We start from the raw sequence: 20,216 nt of genomic DNA, 5'->3' as shown, positions 1-20,216 counted from the left end.
CGTGTTTCTTCAGCAGGGTAAGGATTACTGTGTAATTGTACCGAGATAGTGTTTATTCAGCAGGGTAAGGATCATTGTGTCAGTGTACAGAGTCAGTGTTTATTCAGCAGGGTAAGGATTTCTCACTGTGTAACTGTACAGAGTCAGTGTTTATTCAGCAGGGTAAGGATCGCTCACTGTGTAACTGTACAGAGTCAGTGTTTATTCAGCAGAGTAAGGATCTCTCACTGTGTGACTGTACAGAGTCAGTGTTTATTCAGCCGGGTTAGGTTCACTTCTTTGTAACTGTACAGAGTCAGTGTTTATTCAGCAGTGTAAGGATCCCTCACTGTATAACTGTACAGAGTCAGTGTTTATTCAGCAGGGTAAGGATCACTGTGTAACTGTACAGAGTCAGTGTTTTTTCAGCAGTGTAAGGATCCCTCACTGTATAACTGTACAGAGTCAGTGTTTATTCAGCAGGGTAAGGATCACTGTGTCAGTGTCAGAGTCAGTGTTTATTCAGCAGGATAAGGATCTCTCACTGTGCAACTGTACAGAGTCAGTGTTTATTCAGCCGGGTTAGGTTCACTTCTTCGTAACTGTACAGAGTCAGTGTTTATTCAGCAGTGTAAGGATCCCTCACTGTATAACTGTACAGAGTCAGTGTTTATTCAGCAGGGTAAGGATGTCTCACTGTGCAACTGTACAGAGTCAGTGTTTATTCTGCCGGGTAAGGATCAGTCACTGTGTAACTACAGAGTCAGTGTTTATTCAGCTGGTTAAGGATCATTGTGTTACTGTACAGAGTCAGTGTTTATTCAGCAGGGTAAAGATCACTCACTGTGTAACTGTACAGTGTCAGTGTTTATTCAGCAGGGTAAGGATCACTCAATGTGTAACTGTACAGAGTCAGTGTTTATTCAGCCAGGTAGGGATCATTCACTGTGTAACTGTATAGAGTCAGTGTTTATTCTGCCGGGTAAGGATCAGTCACTGTGTAACTACAGAGTCAGTGTTTATTCAGCAGGTTAAGGATCATTGTGTTACTGTACAGAGTCAGTGTTTATTCAGCAGGGTAAAGATCACTCACTGTGTAACTGTACAGTGTCAGTGTTTATTCAGCAGGGTAAGGATCACTCAATGTGTAACTGTACAGAGTCAGTGTTTATTCAGCAGTGGAAGGATCACTCACCGTTTAACTGTACAGAGTCTATGTTTATTCAGTTGGGTAAGAATTACTCACTGTGTAACTGTACAGTGTCAGTGTTTATTCAGCAGGATAAGGATCACTCATTGTGTAACTGCACAGAGTCAGTGTTTATTCAGCAGGGTATGGTCACTCACTGTCTAACTGTACAGAGTCAGTGTTTATTCTGCAGGGTAATGATCACGGTGTAACTGTTCCGAGTCAGTGTTTATTCAGCAGGGTAAGGATCACTCACTGTGTAACTGTACAGAGTCAGTGTTTATTCAGCAGGGTAAGGATCGCTCACTGTGTAACTTTACAGAGTCAATGTTTATTCAGCAGAGTAAGGATCACTCACTGTGTAACTGTACAGAGTCACTGTTTATTCAGCAGGGTAAGGATCGCTCACTGTGTAACTGTACAGAGTCACTGTTTATTCAGCAGGGTAAGGATCGCTCACTGTGTAACTGTACAGAGTCAGTGTTTATTCAGCCGGGTAGGGGTCATTCACTGTGTAACTGTATAGAGTCATTGTTTATTCTGCCGGGTAAGGATCAGTCACTGTGTAACTACAGAGTCAGTGTTTATTCAGCAGGTTAAGGATCATTGTGTTACTGTACAGAGTCAGTGTTTATTCAGCAGGGTAAAGATCACTCACTATGTAACTGTACAGTGTCAGTGTTTATTCAGAAGGGTAAGGATCACTCACTGTGTAACTGTACACAGTCACGGTTTATTCAGCAGGGTAAGTATCGCTCACTGTGTAACTGTACACAGTCAGTGTTTATTCAGCAGGGTACGGATCACTCACTATGTAACTGTACAGAGTCAGTATTTATTCAGCAGGGTAAGGATCACTCACTGTAACTGTACAGAGTCAGTTCTTATTCAGCAGTGTCAGGATCACTCACTGTGTAACTGTACATAGTCATTGTTTATTCAGCAGGGTAAGGATCACTCACTGTGTTACTGTACAGAGTCAGTATTTATTCAGCAGGGTATGGGTCACTCTCTGTGTAACTGTACAGAGTCAGTGTGTATTCAGCAGGGTAAGGATCGCTCACTGTGTAACTGTACTGAGTCAGTGTTTATTCAGCAGGGTAAGGATCAGTCACTGTGTAACTGTACAGAGTCAGTGTTTATTCAGGAGGGTAAGGATCTCTATCTGTGTAACTGTACAGAGTCAGTGTTTATTCAGCTGGGTTAGGATCGCTCACTGTGTAACTGTATTGAGTCAGTGCTTATTCAGCAGGGTAAGGATCACTGTGTCAGTGTACAGAGTCAGTGTTTATTCAGCAGGGTACGGATCTCTCACTGTGTAACTGTACAGAGTCAACATTTATTCAGCAGGGTAAGGATCACTCACTGTGTAACTGTCCAGAGTCAGTGTTTATTCTGCCGGGTAAGGATCAGTCACTGTGTAACTACAGAGTCAGTGTTTATTCAGCTGGTTAAGGATCATTGTGTTACTGTACAGAGTCAGTGTTTATTCAGCAGGGTAAAGATCACTCACTGTGTAACTGTACAGTGTCAGTGTTTATTCAGCAGGGTAAGGATCACTCAATGTGTAACTGTACAGAGTCAGTGTTTATTCAGCCAGGTAGGGATCATTCACTGTGTAACTGTATAGAGTCAGTGTTTATTCTGCCGGGTAAGGATCAGTCACTGTGTAACTACAGAGTCAGTGTTTATTCAGCAGGTTAAGGATCATTGTGTTACTGTACAGAGTCAGTGTTTATTCAGCAGGGTAAAGATCACTCACTGTGTAACTGTACAGTGTCAGTGTTTATTCAGCAGGGTAAGGATCACTCAATGTGTAACTGTACAGAGTCAGTGTTTATTCAGCAGTGGAAGGATCACTCACCGTTTAACTGTACAGAGTCTATGTTTATTCAGTTGGGTAAGAATTACTCACTGTGTAACTGTACAGTGTCAGTGTTTATTCAGCAGGGTATGGTCACTCACTGTCTAACTGTACAGAGTCAGTGTTTATTCTGCAGGGTAATGATCACGGTGTAACTGTTCCGAGTCAGTGTTTATTCAGCAGGGTAAGGATCGCTCACTGTGTAACTGTACACAGTCAGTGTTTATTCAGCAGGGTAAGGATCACTCACTGTGTAACTGTACAGAGTCAGTGTTTATTCAGCAGGGTAAGGATCGCTCACTGTGTAACTTTACAGAGTCAATGTTTATTCAGCAGAGTAAGGATCACTCACTGTGTAACTGTACAGAGTCACTGTTTATTCAGCAGGGTAAGGATCGCTCACTGTGTAACTGTACAGAGTCACTGTTTATTCAGCAGGGTAAGGATCGCTCACTGTGTAACTGTACAGAGTCAGTGTTTATTCAGCCGGGTAGGGGTCATTCACTGTGTAACTGTATAGAGTCATTGTTTATTCTGCCGGGTAAGGATCAGTCACTGTGTAACTACAGAGTCAGTGTTTATTCAGCAGGTTAAGGATCATTGTGTTACTGTACAGAGTCAGTGTTTATTCAGCAGGGTAAAGATCACTCACTATGTAACTGTACAGTGTCAGTGTTTATTCAGAAGGGTAAGGATCACTCACTGTGTAACTGTACACAGTCACGGTTTATTCAGCAGGGTAAGTATCGCTCACTGTGTAACTGTACACAGTCAGTGTTTATTCAGCAGGGTACGGATCACTCACTATGTAACTGTACAGAGTCAGTATTTATTCAGCAGGGTAAGGATCACTCACTGTAACTGTACAGAGTCAGTTCTTATTCAGCAGTGTCAGGATCACTCACTGTGTAACTGTACATAGTCATTGTTTATTCAGCAGGGTAAGGATCACTCACTGTGTTACTGTACAGAGTCAGTATTTATTCAGCAGGGTATGGGTCACTCTCTGTGTAACTGTACAGAGTCAGTGTGTATTCAGCAGGGTAAGGATCGCTCACTGTGTAACTGTACTGAGTCAGTGTTTATTCAGCAGGGTAAGGATCAGTCACTGTGTAACTGTACAGAGTCAGTGTTTATTCAGGAAGGTAAGGATCTCTATCTGTGTAACTGTACAGAGTCAGTGTTTATTCAGCAGGGTACGGATCTCTCACTGTGTAACTGTACAGAGTCAACATTTATTCAGCAGGGTAAGGATCACTCACTGTGTAACTGTCCAGAGTCAGTGTTTATTCTGCCGGGTATGGTCACTCACTGTGTAACTGTACAGAGTCAGTGTTTATTCAGGAGGCTAAGGATCTGTCACTGTGTAACTGTACAGAGTCAGTGTTTATTCAGCAAGGTAAGGATCACTCACTGTGCAACTGTACAGAGTCAGCGTTTATTCAACAGGGTAAAGATCACTCACTGTGTAACTGTACAGAGTCAGTGTTTATTCAGCAGTGTAAGGATCATTCAGTGTGCAACTGTATAGAGTCAGAATTTATTCAGCTGCGTAAGGATAACTCACTGTGTAACTGTGCAGAGTCAGTGTTTATTCAGCCGGGTAACGATCACTCACTGTGTAACTGTACAGAGTCATTGTTTATTCATCAGGGTATGGATCACTCACTGTGTTACTGTACAGAGTCAGTGCTTTTTCAGCAGGGTTAGGTTCACTTCTTCCTAACTGTACAGAGTCAGTGTTTATTCTGCAGGGTAAGGATTGCTCACTGTGTAACTGTACAGAGTCAGTGTTTATTCAGCAGGGTAAGGATCAGTCACTGTGTAACTGTACAGAGTCTGTGTTTATCAACAGGGTAAGGATCGCTCACTGTGTAACTGTACAGAGTCAATGTTTATTCAGCAGGGTAAGGATCGCTCACTGTGTAACTGTACAGAGTCAGTGTTTATTCAGAAGGGTAAGGATCTCTATCTGTGTAACTGTACAGAGTCAGTGTTTTTTCAGCAGCGTACGGATCACTGTGTAATTGTACACCGTCAGTGTTTATTCAGCAGGGTAAGGATCATTCACTGTTTAACTGTGTAGAGTCAGTATTTTTTCAGCTGCGTAAGGATAACTCACTGTTTAACTGTACAGAGTCGGTGTTTATGCAGCAGTGTAATGGTCACTCACTGTAAGTTTACAGATTCAGTGTTTATTCAGCAGGGTAAGGATCACTCACTATGTAACTGTCCAGAGTCAGTGTTTATTCTGCCGGGTATGGTCACTCACTGTATAACTGTACAGAGTCAGTGTTTATTCAGCAGGGTAAGGATCGCTCACTGTGTAACTGTCTAGAGTCAGTGTTTATTGAGCAGCGTAAGGGTCACTCACTGTGTAACTGTCTAGAGTCAGTGCTTATTGAGCAGGGTAAGGGTCACTCACTGTGTTACTGTACAGAGTCAGTGTTTATTCAGCAGGGTTAGGGTCACTCACTGTGTAACTGTCCAGAGTCACTGTTTATTCAGTCGGGTAAGGGTCACTCACTGTGTAACTATACAGAGTCAGTGTTTATTCAGCAGGGTAAGGATCACTGTGTCAGTGTACAGTTTCAGTGTTTATTCAGCAGGGTAAGGATCACTCACTGTGTTACTGTACAGAGTCAGTGTTTATTCAGCAGGGTAAGGATCACTCACTGTGTAACTGTACAGAGTCAGTGTTTATTCAGCAGGGTATGGATCATTCACTGTGTAGCTGTACAGAGTCAGTGTTTATTCAGCAGGGTAAGGATCATTCACTGTGTAACTGTACAGAGTCAGTGTTTATTCAGCAGGGTGAGGATCAGTCACTGTGCAACTGTGCAGAGTCAGTGTTTATTCAGCAGCGTAAGGATCGCTCTCTGTGTAACTGTACAGAGTCAGTGCTTATTCAGCGGGGAAAGGATCGCTCACTGTGTAATTGTACAGAGACAGTGTTTTTTCAGCAGGGTAAGGATCAGTCACTGTATAACTGTACAGATTCAGTGTTTATTCAGCAGGGTAAGGATCACTCACTGTGTAACTGTCCAGAGTCAGTGTTTATTCAGCAGGGTAAGGGTCACTCACTGTGTAACTGTACATAGTCATTGTTTATTCAGCAGGGTAAGGATCACTCACTGTGTTACTGTACAGAGTCAGTATTTATTCAGCAGGGTATGGGTCACTCTCTGTGTGACTGTACAGAGTCAGTGTGTATTCAGCAGGGTAAGGATCGCTCACTGTGTAACTGTACTGAGTCAGTGTTTATTCAGCAGGGTAAGGATCAGTCACTGTGTAACTGTACAGAGTCAGTGTTTATTCAGGAGGGTAAGGATCTCTATCTGTGTAACTGTATTGAGTCAGTGCTTATTCAGCAGGGTAAGGATCACTGTGTCAGTGTACAGAGTCAGTGTTTATTCAGCAGGGTAAGGATCTCTCACTGTGTAACTGTACAGAGTCAACATTTATTCAGCAGGGTAAGGATCACTCACTGTGTAACTGTGCAGAGTCAATATTTATTCAGCAGGGTAAGGATCACTCACTGTGTAACTGTACAGAGTCAGTATTTATTCAGCAGGCTAAGGATCACTCACTGTGTAACTGTGCAGAGTCAGTGTTTATTCAGCAACGTAAGGATCACTCACTGTATAACTACAGAGTCAGTGTTTATTCAGCATTGTAAGGATCACTCACTGTGTTACTTGGCAGAGTCTGTGTTTATTCAGCAGGGTTAGGATCACTGTGTAACTGTACTGAGTCAGTGTTTATTCAGCAGGGTAAGGATCACTGTGTAACTGTACAGAGTCAGTGTTTATTCAGCAGGGTAAGGGTCACTCACTGTGTAACTGTACAGAGTCAGTGTTTTTTCAGCAGGGTAAGGATCGCTCACTGTGTAACTGTATTGAGTCAGTGTTTATTCAGGAGGACAAGGATCTGTCACTGTGTAACTGTACAGAGTCAGTGTTTATTCAGCAGGGTAAGGATCACTCACTGTGTAACTGTACAGAGTCAGTGTTTATTCAGCAGGGTAAGGATCTCTCACTGTGTAACTACAGAGTCAGTGTTTATTCAGCAGGTTAAGGATCACTTTTTCTGTACAGAGTCAGTGTTTATTCAGCAGGTTAAGGATCACTGTGTTTCTGTACAGAGTCAGTGTTTATTCAGCAGGGTAAGGGTCACTCACCTTGTAACTGCACTGAGTCAGTGTTTATTCAGCAGGGTAAGGATCACTGTGTAACTGTACAGATTCAGTCTTTATTCAGCAGGGTAAGGATCACTGTGTAACTGTACAGAGTCAGTGTTTATTCAGCCGGGTAAGGATCACTGACTGTGTAACTGTACAGTGTCAGTGTTTATTCAGCAGGGTAAGGATCACTCACTGTGTAACTGTACAGAGTCAGTGTTTATTCAGCAGGGTAAGGATCACTCACTGTGTCACTGTACAGTGTCTGTTTATTCAGCTGGGTAAGGATCACTCACTGTATAACTGTACAGAGTCGGTGTTTATTCAGCAGGGTTAGGTTCACTTCTTCGTCACTGTACAGAGTAAGTGTTTATTCAGCATGGTATGGGTCACTCTCTGTGTAACTGTACAGTCAGTGTTTATTCAGCTGGGTAAGGTTCGCTCACTGTGTAACTGTACAGAGTCAGTGTTTATTCAGCAGGGTAAGGATCACTGTGTATTTGGACAGATAGTGTTTATTCAGCAGGGTATGGATAACTGTTTCAGTGTCAGAGTCAGTGTTTATTCAGCAGGGTAAGGATCACTCACTGTGTAACTGTACAGAGTCAGTGTTTATTCAGCAGAGTAAGGGTCGCTCACTGTGTAACTGTACAGAGTCAGTGTTTATTCAGCAGGGTACGGATTGCTCACTGTGTAACTGTACAGTCAGTGCTTATTCAGCAGGGTGAGGATTAGTCACTGTGCAACTGTACAGAGTTATTGTTTATTCAGCATGGTTAGGATCGCACACTGTGTAACTGTATAGAGTCAGTGTTTATTCAACAGGGTAACGATCTCTCACTGTGTAACTGTCTAGAGTCAGTGTTTATTGAGCAGGGTAAGGGTCACTCACTGTGTAACTGTACAGAGTCAGTGTTTATTTAACAGGGGAAGGATCACTCACTGTGTAACTGTCCAGAGTCACTGTTTATTCAGTCAGGTAAGGGTCACTCACTGTGTAACTGTACAGAGTCAGTGTTTATTCAGCAGGGTCAGGATCACTCTGTAATTGTCCAGAGACAGTGTTTATTCAGCAGGGTAAGGATCACTGTGTCAGTGTACAGTTTCAGTGTTTATTCAGCAGGGTAAGGATCAGTCACTGTGTAACTGTACAGAGTCAGTGTTTATTCAGCAGTGTAAGTATCACTCACTGTATAACTGTACAGAGTCAGTGTTTATTCAGCAGGTTAAGGATCAGTCACTGTATAACTGTACAGAGACAGTGGTTTTCCAGCAGGGAAAGGATGACTCACTGTGTAACTGTACAGAGTCTGTGTTTATTCAGCAGGTTAACGATCAGTCACTGTGTAAATGTACAGAGACAGTGTTTCTTCAGAAGGGTTAGGATCTCTCACTGTGTAACTGTACAGAGTCAGTGTTTATTTAGCAGAGTAAGGGTCACTCACTGTGTAACTGTACAGATTCAGTGTTTATTCAGCAGGGTAAGGATCACTCACAGTTACTGTACAGAGTCAGTGCTTATGCAGCAGGGTAAGGATCACTCACTGTGTAACTGTACAGAATCAGTGTTTATTCAGCAGGTTAAGGATCTCTCACTGTGTAACTGTCTAGAGTCAGTGTTTATTGAGCAGGGTAAGGGTCACTCACTGTGTAACTGTACAGAGTCTATGTTTATTCAGGAGGGTAAGAATTACTCAGTGTAACTGTACAGTGTCAGTGTTTATTCAGCAGGATAAGGATCACTCATTGTGTAACTGTACAGAGTCAGTGTTTATTCAGCAGTGTAAGGATCTGTCAATGTGTAACTGTACAGAGTCATTGTTTATTCAGCAGGGTTAAGATCGCTCACTGTGTAACTGTCCAGAGTCAGTGTTTATTCAGCAGGGTAAGGATCACTCACTGTATAACTGTACTGAGTCAGTGTTTATTCAGCAGGGTTAGGTTCACTTCTTCGTCACTGTACAGAGTCAGTGTTTATTGAGCAGGGTAAGGTTCACTCACTGTGTAACTGTCCAGAGTCAGTGTTTATTCAGCATGGTATGGGTCACTCTCTGTGTAACTGTACAGTCAGTGTTTATTCAGCAGGGTTAGGATCGCTCACTGTGTAACTGTACTGAGTCAGTGTTTATTCAGCAGGGTAAGGATCAGTCACTGTGTAGTTGTACAGAGTCAGTGTTTATTCAGCAGAGTAAGGATCGCTTACTGTGTAACTGTACAGAGACAGTGTTTCTTCAGGAGGGTAAGGATCTCTCTTTTTGTAACTGTACAGAGTCCGTGTTTCTTCAGCTGGGTAAGGATTACTGTGTAATTGTACCGAGATAGTGTTTATTCAGCAGGGTAAGGATCACTGTGTCAGTGTACAGAGTCAGTGTTTATTCAGCAGGGTAAGGATCACTCACTGTGTACCTGTACAGAGTCAGTGTTTATTCAGCAGGGTAAGGATCACTCACTGTGTAACTGTACAGAGTCTGTGTTTATTCAACAGTGTCAAGATCACTCACTGTATAAGTGTACAGAGTCAGTGTTTATTCAGCAGGGTAAGGATCACTCACTTTGTAACTGTACAGAGTCAGTGTTTATTCAGCAGGTTAAGGATCACCTACCGTGTAACTGTACGGAGTCAGTGTTTATTCAGCAGGCTAAGGATCACTCACTGTGTAACTGCACTGAGTCAGTGTTTATTCAGCAGGGTAAGGATCACTCACTGTGCAACTGCACAGAGTCAGTGTTTATTCAGCAGGGTAAGGATCACTCACTGTGTAACTACAGAGTCAGTGTTTATTCAGCTGGTTAAGGATCATTGTGTTACTGTACAGAGTCAGTGTTTATTCAACAGGGTAAAGATCACTCACTGTGTAACTGTACAGTGTCAGTGTTTATTCAGCAGGGTAAGGATCACTCAATGTGTAACTGTACAGAGTCAGTGTTTATTCAGCCGGTTAGGGATCATTCACTGTGTAACTCTATAGAGTCAGTGTTTATTCTGCCAGGTAAGGATCAGTCACTGTGTAACTACAGAGTCAGTGTTTATTTAGCAGGTTAAGGATCATTGTGTAACTGTACAGAGTCAGTGTTTATTCAGCAGGGTAAGGATCACTCACTGTGTAACTGTACAGAGTCAGTGTTTATTCAGCAGGGAAAGGATCACTCACTGTGTAACTGTACAGAGTCAGTGTTTATTCAGCAGGGTAAGGATCACTCACCGTTTAACTGTACAGAGTCAGTGTTTATTCAGCAGGGTAAGGGTCACTCATTGTGTAACTGTATAGAGTCAGTGTTTATTCTGCCTGGTAAGGATCAGTCACTGTGTAACTACAGAGTCAGTGTTTATTCAGCAGGTTAAGGATCATTGTGTTACTGTACAGAGTCAGTGTTTGTTCAGCAGGGTAAGGATCACTCACTGTGTAATTGTACAGAGTTAGTGTTTATTCAGCAGGGTAAGGATCGCTCACTGTGTAACTGTACAGAGTCACTGTTTATTCAGCAGGGTAAGGATCACTCAGTGTGTAACTGTGCAGAGGCAGTATTTATTCAGCAGGGTAAGGGTCACTCATTGTGTAACTGTAGAGAGTCAGTGTTTATTCAACCGGGAAAGGATCATCGCTGTGCAACTTTACAGAATCACTGTTTAAACAGCAGGGTAAGGATCACTCTCTGTGTAACTGTACAGAGTCAGTGTTTATTCAGCAGTGTAAGGATCACTCACCGTTTAACTGTACAGAGTCAGTGTTTATTCAACAGGGAAAGGATCACTCACTGTGTAACTGTACAGGGTCTATGTTTATTCAGCAGTGTAAGGATCTCTCACTGTATAACTGTACAGAGTCACTCTTTATTCAGCAGCGTAAGGATCTCTCACTGTATAACTGTACAGAGTCAGTGTTTATGCAGCAGGGTAAAGATCTCTCTATGTATAACTGTACAGAGTCAGTGTTTATTCAGCAGGGTAAGGATCTCTCACTGTATAACTGTACAGAGTCAGTGTTTATTCAGCAGGGTAAGGATCTCTCACTGTATAACTGTACAGAGTCAGTGTTTATTCAGCAGGGTAAGGATCTCTCACTGTATAACTACAGAGTCAGTGTTTATTCAGCAGGGTAAGAATCTCTCACTGTATTACTGTACAGAGTCAGTGTTTATTCAGCATGGTAAGGATCTCTCACTGTATAACTGTACAGAGTCAGTGTTTATTCAGCAGGGTAAGGATCTCTCACTGTATAACTGTACAGAGTCAGTGTTTATTCAGCAGGGTAAGGATCTCTCACTGTATAACTGTACAGAGTCAGTGTTTATTCAGCAGGGTAAGGATCTCTCACTGTGTAACTGTACAGAGTCAGTGTTTATTCAGCAGCGTAAGGGTCACTCACTGTGTAACTGTACACTGTCAGTGCTTATTCAGCATGGTAAGGATCACTGTGTAACTGTGCAGAGTCAGTATTTATTCAGCATGGTAAAGATCACTGTGTAACTGTACAGAGACAGTGTTTATTCAGCAGGGTAAGGATCACTCACTGTTACTGTACAGAGTCAGTGCTTTTGCCGCAGGGTAAGGATCACCTACTGTGTAACTGTACAGAGTCACTGTTTATTCAGCAGGGTAATGATCTCTCACTGTATAACTGTACAGAGTCAGTGTTTATTCAGTAGCTTATGGATCTCTCAATGTATAACTGTACAGAGTCATTGTCTATTCAGCAGGGTAAGGATCACTCACTGTTACTGTACAGAGTCAGTGCTTTTGCTGCAGGGTAAGGATCACTCACTGTGTAACTGTACAGAGTCACTGTTTATTCAGCAGGGTAAGGATCACTCACTGTGTAACTGTACAGAGTCAGTTTTTATTCAGCAGGGTAAGGATCACTCACTGTTTAACTGTACAGAGTCAGTGTTTATTCAGCAGGGTAAGGATCACTCACTGTGTAACTGTACAGAGTCAGTGTTTATTCAGCAGGGTAAGGGTCACTCACTGTGTAACCGTACACTGTCAGTGTTTATTCAGCATGGTAATGATCACTGTGTAACTGTACAGAGTCAGTGTTTATTCAGCAGGGTAAGGATCACTCACTGTTACTGTACAGAGTCAGTGCTTTTGCCGCAGGGTAAGGATCACTCACTGTGTAACTGTACAGAGTCACTGTTTATTCAGCAGGGTAAGGATCTCTCACTGTATAACTGTACAGAGTCAGTGTTTATTCAGCAGCTTAAGGATCTCTCACTGTATAACTGTACAGAGTCACCTTTTATTCAGCAGGGTAAGGATCTCTCACTGTATAACTGTACAGAGTCAGTGTTTATTCAGCAGCTTAAGGATCTCTCACTGTATAACTGTACAGAGTCACTGTTTATTCAGCAGGGTAAGGATCTCTCACTGTATAACTGTACAGAGTCATTGTTTATTCAGCAGGGTAAGGATCTCTCACTTTATAACTGTACAGAGTTAGTGTTTATTCAGCAGGGTAAGGATCACTCACTGTGTAACTGTACAGAGTCAGTGTTTATTCAGTAGGGTAAGGATCACTAACTGTGTAACTGTACAGAGTCAGTGTTTATTCAGCAGGGTAAGGATCACTAACTGTGTAACTGTACAGAGTCAGTGTTTATTCAGCAGGGTAAGGATCACTCACTGTGTAACTGCACAGAGTCAGTGTTTATTCTGCAGGGTAAGGATCACTCACTGTGTAACTGTACAGAGTCAGTGTTTATTCAGCAGGGTAAGGATCACTGTGTCAGTGTACAGAGTCAGTGTTTATTCAACAGGGTAAGGATCACTGTAACTGTACAGAGACAGTGCTTATTCTGGAGGGTAAGGATCTCTCACTGTGTAACTGTACAGAGTCAGTGTTTCCTCAGCCGGTTAAGGATCACTCACTGTGTAACTGTCCCGTGTCAGTGTTTATTCAGTAGGGTATGGTCACTCACTGAGTAACTGTACAGAGTCAGTGTTTATTCAGCAGTGTAAGGATCACTCACTGTGTAACTGTACAGAGTCAGTGTTTATTCAGCAGTGTAAGGATCGCTCACTGTGTAACTGTACAGAGTCAGTGTTTATTCAGCCGGGTAAGGATCACTGTGTAATTGTACAGAGACAGTGTTTATTTAGCAGGGTAAGGATCAGTCACTGTGTAACTGTACCGAGTCAGTGTTTATTCAGCACGGTAATGATCACTGTGTAACTGTACAGAGTCAGTGTTTATTCAGCAGGGTAAGGATAGCTGTGTATCTGTACAGAGTCAGTGTTTATTCAGCAGGGTAAGGATCGCTCACTGATTAACTGTGCAGTGTCAGTGTTTATTCAGCAGGGTTAGGATTGCTCACTCTGTAACTGTACAGAGTCAGTGTTTATTTAGCAGGGTAAGGATCGCTCACTGTCACTGTACAGAGTCAGTGTTTTTTCAGCTGGGTTAGGATCGCTCACTGTGTAACTGTACAGAGTCAGTGTTTGTTCAGGATAAGATTCACTCACTGTGTAACTGTACAGAGTCAGTGTTTATTCAGCAGGGTAAGGATCACTCACTGTGTAACAGTAGAGAGTCAGTGTTTATTCAGCAGCGTAAGGATCACTTACTGTATAACTGTACAGAGTCAGTGTTTATTCAGTATGGTGAGGATCACCCACCGTATAACGGTACAGTTTCAGTGTTTATTCAGTTGGGTAAGGATCACTCACTGTGTAATTCTACAAAGTCAGTGTTACAGATATTTGGAGGATTGTAGGGTCTGCAGGAGGGTACAGAGAGGGTGACGCTTGTAGCAGCTGGAGGAGTTTACAGAAATAGGGGTTCAGGAGGTTACAGTGATTGGAAGGTTTCCTGGGGCTGGAGGAGGTTACCGAGAGAGGGTGGGTTGTAAGGGTTTGAAGAGGTTACTGAGTTAAGGAGGGTTGTCAGGGCAGGGCGAGTTTACAGAGATAAGGAGAGTTGTAGGGACTGGCGGAGGTTACCGAGAGAGGGAGTGTGTTAGGGCTGGAGGAGGTTACAGAGAGAAGGAGGGTTGTAAGGGCCGGAGGAGGTTACAGAGATATGGAGTGTTGTAAGGGTTGGAGGAGTTGACAGAGATGGTGAGGGTTGTAGGGGATGGAGGAGTTTGCAGAGATAGGGTGTAGGGGCTGGAGGAGGTTACAGACATAGGGAGGGTTGTAAAGGCTGGAGGTGGTTACAGAGATAGGGGGGTTGTAATGGCTTGACGCGGTTACAGAGATAGGGAGCGTTGTAAGGGCTGGAGGTGGTTACAGAGATAGGGAGGGTTGTCAGGGCTGACCGAGATTACAGAGATAAGGAGAGTTGTAGGGACTGGCGGAGGTTACAAAGAGGAAGGATGTAAGAGCTGGAGCAGGTTACAGAGAGAGGGAGGGTTGTAGGGTCTGGAGGGGGTTACAGAGATAGGCAGGGTTGTAGGGGAAGGAGGAGCTTACAGAGATAGGGAGTGTTGTAGGGGCTGGAGGAGGTTACAGAGATCGTGAGGGTTGTAGGGGCTGGAGGATTTTAGAGATATGGAGGGTTGTAGGGTAAGGAGGAGGTTACAGAGATAGGGAGAATTGTAGGGGAAGGAGGAATTTACTGAGATAGGGAGGGTTGTAGGGGCTGTAGGAAGTTACAGAGATAGGATTGTAGTGGCTGGAGGAGGTTACTGAGATCAGGAGGGTTGTAGGGGAAGGAGGAGGTTACAGAGATGGGAAGGGTTGTAGGGGCTGGAGGAGGTTAGGGAGGTATGGAGGGGTGTAGTGGCTGGATGAGATTACAGAGATAGGGAGGGTTGTAGGCTCTGGAGGGGTTTACAGAGATTGGGAGCGTTGTCGGGGCTGGAGGAGGTTACAAAGATAGGAGGGGTTGTAGAGGCTGGAGGAGGTTACTGAGATAGGGAGTTGTGTCGGGGCTGGAGGAGATTAAGTAGTATGTCATAAATGATCAGCTGTCCTTTTTTACTAACAGGCAGCTTGATGTTCATTCTTGATCATGCACAACTTAGAATTATCAGAAACCAAAGCATGATTTTCTTTAAAAAATTAAAAAAATAAAGTTCAGGATTGAGATCATCACGTTTTAAGTTACAGCCCAAAAGGAACATGAGAGAAGCAGATTTGTTGCTGACATACAGCAGGTTGTGGAGATAGGGAGAGTTGTAGGCTCTGGAGTGGATTACAGAGATAGGGAGTGGTGTAAGATCTGGCTGGTGTTACAGATATATGGAGGATTGTAGGGTCTGGAGGTGGTTACAGAGATAGGGAGGGTTGTAATGGCTGGAGGAGGTTACAGAGATAGGGAGGGTTGTAATGGCTGGAGGAGGTTGCAGAGATGAAGAGGGTTGTAGGGGCTGGAGCAGGTTCCAGAGATAGCGAGGATTGTAGGGGCTGGAGGAGGTTACAGAGATAGGGAGGGTTATCGGGACTGTAGGAGGTTACAGAGATAGGAATGGTTGTAGGGACTGGAGGGCGTTACAGAGATAGGGAGTGGTGTAGGGTCTGGCTGCGGTTACAGATATATGGAGGGTTCTAGGGGCTGGAGGAGGTTATAGAAATAGGGAGGGTTGTAAGGGCTGGAGCTGGTTACAGATATTGGGAGGGTTGTATGGGATGGAGGAGGTTGCAGAGACAGGGAGGGTTGTAGGGCCTGCAGGAGGTTACAGAGATAGGGCGGCTTGTAGGGGCTGGAGGAGGTTACAGAGATAGGGAGGGTTATAGGGGCTGGAGGAGGTTACAGAGATAGGGAAGTTTGTAGGTGCTGGAGGAGGTTACAGAGCTAGGGAGGGCTGTTGGTGCTAGAGGAGGTTACAGAGATAGGGAGAGTTGTAGGCATTGGAGGAGGTTAGAGATATAGGGAGGGTTGTAGGGGCTGGAGGAGGTTACAGAGATAGGGAGGGTTGTAGGTTCTGGAGGAGGTTACAGAGATAGGGCGGCTTGTAGGGGCTGGAGGAGGTTACGGAGATAGGCAGTGTTGTAGGGGATGGAGGAGCTTACAGAGATAGGGAGGGTTGTAGGGAAAGGAGGAGGTTATAAAGATAGGCAGGGTTGTAGGGTAAGGTGGAGGTTACAGAGATAGGGAGAGTTGTAGGGGAAGAGGAATTTACAGAGAAAGGGAGGGTTGCACGGGCTGGAAGAAGTTACAGAGATAGGGAGGGTTGTAGGGGCGGGAGGAGGTTACAGAGATAGGGAGGGTTGTAGGGGCTGGAGGAGGTCACAGAGATTGGGAGGGTTGTCGGGGCTGGAGGAGGTTACAGAGATAGGGAGGGCTGTTGGTGCTGGAGGATGTTACAGAGGTAGGGAGAGTTGTAGGCATTTGAGGAGGTTAGAGATATAGGGAGGGTTGTAGGGGCTGGAGGAGGTTACAGAGATAGGGACGGTTGTCGGGGTTGGAGGAGTTTACAGAGATAGGGAGGGTTGTAGGGAATGGAGGAGTTTACAGAGATAGGGAGGAGTGTAGGGGCTGGAGGAGTTTACAGAGATAGGGAGGGTTGTAGGGGCTGGAGGAGGTTACAGAGATAGGGAAGGCTGTAGGGGCTGGAGGAGGTTACAGGGATACGGTGGGGTGTCGGGACCAGAGGAGGTTACAGAGATAGGGAGGGTTGTAGGGGCTGGAGGAGGTTACAGAAATAGGGAGGGTTGTAGGGGCTGGAAGAAGTTACAGAAATAGGGAGGGTTGTAGGGGCTGGAAGAAGTTACAGAGATAGGGAGGGTTGTAGGGGCTGGAGGTGTTTGCAGAGATGGGTAGGGTTGTAGGGGCTGGAGGAGATTACGGAGATCGGGAGGGTTGTCGGGGAAGGATGTGCTTGCAGAGATAGGGAGGGCTGTTGGGGCTGGATGAGGTTACAGAGATAGCGAGGGTTGTAGGGGCTGCAGGAGGTTACTGAGATAGGGAGGGTTGTAGGTGCTGGATGATTTTACAGTGATAGGGAGTGGTGTAGGGGAAGGAGAAGGTTTCAGAGATAGGGAGTGGTGTAGGGGCTGTAGGGGTTTACAGAGACAGGGAGGGTTGTAGGTTCTGGAGGGGGTTACAGAGATAGGGAGGGATTTAGGGGCTGTAGGAGGTTACAGAAATAGGTTTGTAGGGGCTGGGTGAGGCTACAGCGATAGGGAGGGTTGTAGGCGCTGGGGGGTTTACAGAGGTTGGGAGGCGTGTAGGGGCTGGAGGAGGTTACAGAGATAGGGAGGGTTGTAGGGGCTGCAGGAGGTTACAGAGATAGGGAGAGTTGTAGGCGCTGGAGGGTGTTACAGAACAAGGGAGTGGTGTAGGGTCTGGCTGGGGTTACAGATATATGGATTGTTGTAGGGTCTTGAGGTTACAGAGAGAGGGACAGCGATAGGGTGGGTTGTAGTGGCTGGAGAAGATTACAGAGATAGGGAGGGTTGTAGGCGCTGGGGGGTTTACAGAGGTTGGGAGGCGTGCAGGGGCTGGAGGAGGTTAAAGAGATAGGGAGGGTTGTAGTGGCTGGAGGAGGTTACAGAGATCGCGAGACTTTTCGGGGATGGAGGGTGTTACAGAGATTGGGAGGGTTGTAGGGGCTGGAGGAGCTTACAGAGATAAAGAGGGTTGCAGAGGATGGAGGAGGTTGCAGAGATAGGTAGGGTTGTAGGGGCTGGTTGAGGTTACAGAGATAGGGAGGCTTCTACGGGCTTGAGGAGGTGACAGAGATAGGGAGGTTTGTAGGGGCTGGAGGAGTTTACAGAGATAGGGAGGGTTGCAGCGGCTGGAGGAGGTTACAGAGATAGGGAGAGTTTTATTGGATGGAGGTGTTTACAGAGATTGGGAGGGTTGTAGAGGCTGCAGGAGGTGACTGAGATAGGGAGGGTTGTAGTTGCTGGAGGATTTTACAGTGATAGGGTGTGGTGTAGGGGAAGGAGGAAGTTACAGAGATCGGCAGGGGTGTAGGGGCTGGAGGGGGTTACAGAGATAGGAATTGGTGTAGGAGCTGGAGGGGGCTACAGAGACAGGGAGGGTTGTAGGGTCTGGAGCATGTTACAGAGATAGGGAGGGTTGTAAGGGCTGGAGGAGGTTACAGAGATAGGGAGGGGTGTAGGTGCTGGAGGAGGTTACAGAGATAGGGAGAGTTGTAGGGGCTGGAGGAGGTTACAGAGATAGGGAGAGTTGTAGGGGCTGGAGGAGGTTACAGAGATAGGGAGAGTTGTAGGGGCTGGAGGAGGTTACAGAGATAGGGAGAGTTTTATTGGATGGAGGTGTTTACAGAGATTGGGAGGGTTGTAGGGGCTGCAGGAGGTTATGAGATAGGGAGGGTTGTAGTTGCTGGAGGATTTTACAGTGATAGGGTGTGGTGTAGGGGAAGGAGGAAGTTACAGAGATCGGCAGGGGTGTAGGGGCTGGAGGGGTTTACAGAGATAGGAATTGGTGTAGGAGCTGGAGGGGGTTACAGAGACAGGGAGGGTTGTAGGGTCTGGAGCGTGTTACAGAGATAGGGAGGGTTGTAAGGGCTGGAGGAGGTTACAGAGATAGGGAGGGGTGTAGGTGCTGGAGGAGGTTACAGAGATAGGGAGAGTTGTAGGGGCTGGAGGAGGTTACAGAGATAGGGAGGGTTGTAGGGGCTGGAGGAGGTTACAGAGATAGGGAGGGTTGTGGACTCTGGAGGCAGTTACAGTGATAGGGAGTGGTGTAGGGTCTGGCTGGGGTTACAGCTATATGGATTGTTGTAGGGTCTGTAGGAGGTTACCGAGCGAGGGACGGTTGTGGCAGCTGGAGGAGGTTACAGAGATCGGGAGGATTGTCAGGGCTGGAGGAGATTACAGAGAGAGGGATGGTTGTAAGGGCTGGAGGAGGTTAGAGATAGTGAGGGTTGTCAGGACTGGAGGAGGTTACAGAAATAAGGAGGGTTGTAGGGGCTGGAGGAGGTTACAGAGATCGGCAGGGGTGTAGGGGCTGGAGGGGGTTCCAGAGATAGGAATTGGTGTAGGAGCTGGAGGGGGTTACAGAGACAGGGAGGGTTGTAGGGTCTGGAGCGTGTTACAGAGATAGGGAGGGTTGTAAGGGCTGGAGGAGGTTACAGAGATAGGGAGGGTTGTAGGAGCTGGAGGAGGTTACAGAGATAGGGAGGGGTGTAGCAGCTGGAGGAGGTTACAGAGATCGGGAGGATTGTCAGGGCTGGAGGAGATTACAGAGAGAGGGATGGTTGTAAGGGCTGGAGGAGGTTAGAGATAGGGAGGGTTGTCAGGGCTGGAGGAGGTTACAGAGATAGGGTGGGTTGTATGGGCTGCAGGAGGTTACAGAGATATGGAGGGTTGTAGGGGAAGGAGGAGCTTACAGAGACAGGGAGCGTTGTAGGGGAAGGTGGAGGTTACAGAGATAGGGAGGGTTGTAGGGGCCGGAGGAGTTTACAGAGATAGGGAGGGTTGGAGGATGTTACAGAGATAGGGAAGGCTCCAGACGCTAGAGGTGTTTACAGAGATGGGGAGGGTTGTAGTGGCTGGAGGAGGTTACAGAGATAGGGAGTGTTGTCAGGGCTGACCGAGATTACAGAGGTGAGGAGAGTTGTAGGGACCGGTGGAGTTTACAGAGAGAGGGAGGGTGTAAAGGCTGGAGGAGGTTACAGAGATAGGGATGGTTCTATGGGCTTGAGGATTTACAGAGATTGGAGGGTTGTAGGGGCTGGAGGAGGTTACAGAGATAGGGAGGGTTTTATTGGATGGGGGTGTTTACAGAGATTGGGTGGGTTATTGGGGCTGCAGGAGTTTACTGAGATAGGGAGGGTTGTAGGTGCTGGAGTATGTTACAGAGATAGGGAGGGTTGTAGGGCCTGGAGGGGGTTGCAGAGAGAGGGCGGGTTGTAGGGGCTGGAGGAGGTTACGGAGATAGGGAGGGTTGTAGGGGCTGGAAGAGGTTACAGAGATAGGGAGGGTTGTAGGTTCTGGAGCGGGTTGCAGATATAGGTAGGGTTTTAGGGGCTGGTTGCGGTTACAAATATAGGGATGGTTCTATGGGCTTGAGGAGGTGACTGAGATAGGAAGGTTTGTAGGGGCTGGAGGATTTGCAGAGATAAGGAGGGTTGTAGGGGCTGGATGAGAT

General features: G+C 45.7%; 1 protein-coding gene across 1 annotated transcript in view; it reads left to right on the top strand.

The window, feature by feature from the left end:
• Positions 1–20,216, top strand: part of dcaf8 (DDB1 and CUL4 associated factor 8) — a gene marked incomplete at its 3' end in the record, with an annotated part of 92,533 nt that overhangs the window by 58,283 nt on the left and 14,034 nt on the right. The window lies entirely within an intron of this gene.

This window comes from Carcharodon carcharias (genome assembly GCF_017639515.1).
Source record: "Carcharodon carcharias isolate sCarCar2 chromosome 24 unlocalized genomic scaffold, sCarCar2.pri SUPER_24_unloc_1, whole genome shotgun sequence".
In the NCBI taxonomy this organism is placed as follows: domain Eukaryota; kingdom Metazoa; phylum Chordata; class Chondrichthyes; order Lamniformes; family Lamnidae; genus Carcharodon; species Carcharodon carcharias.
The sequence above is the reverse complement of the archived record's forward strand: the minus strand, read 5'-3'. Positions and strand labels throughout refer to the sequence as shown.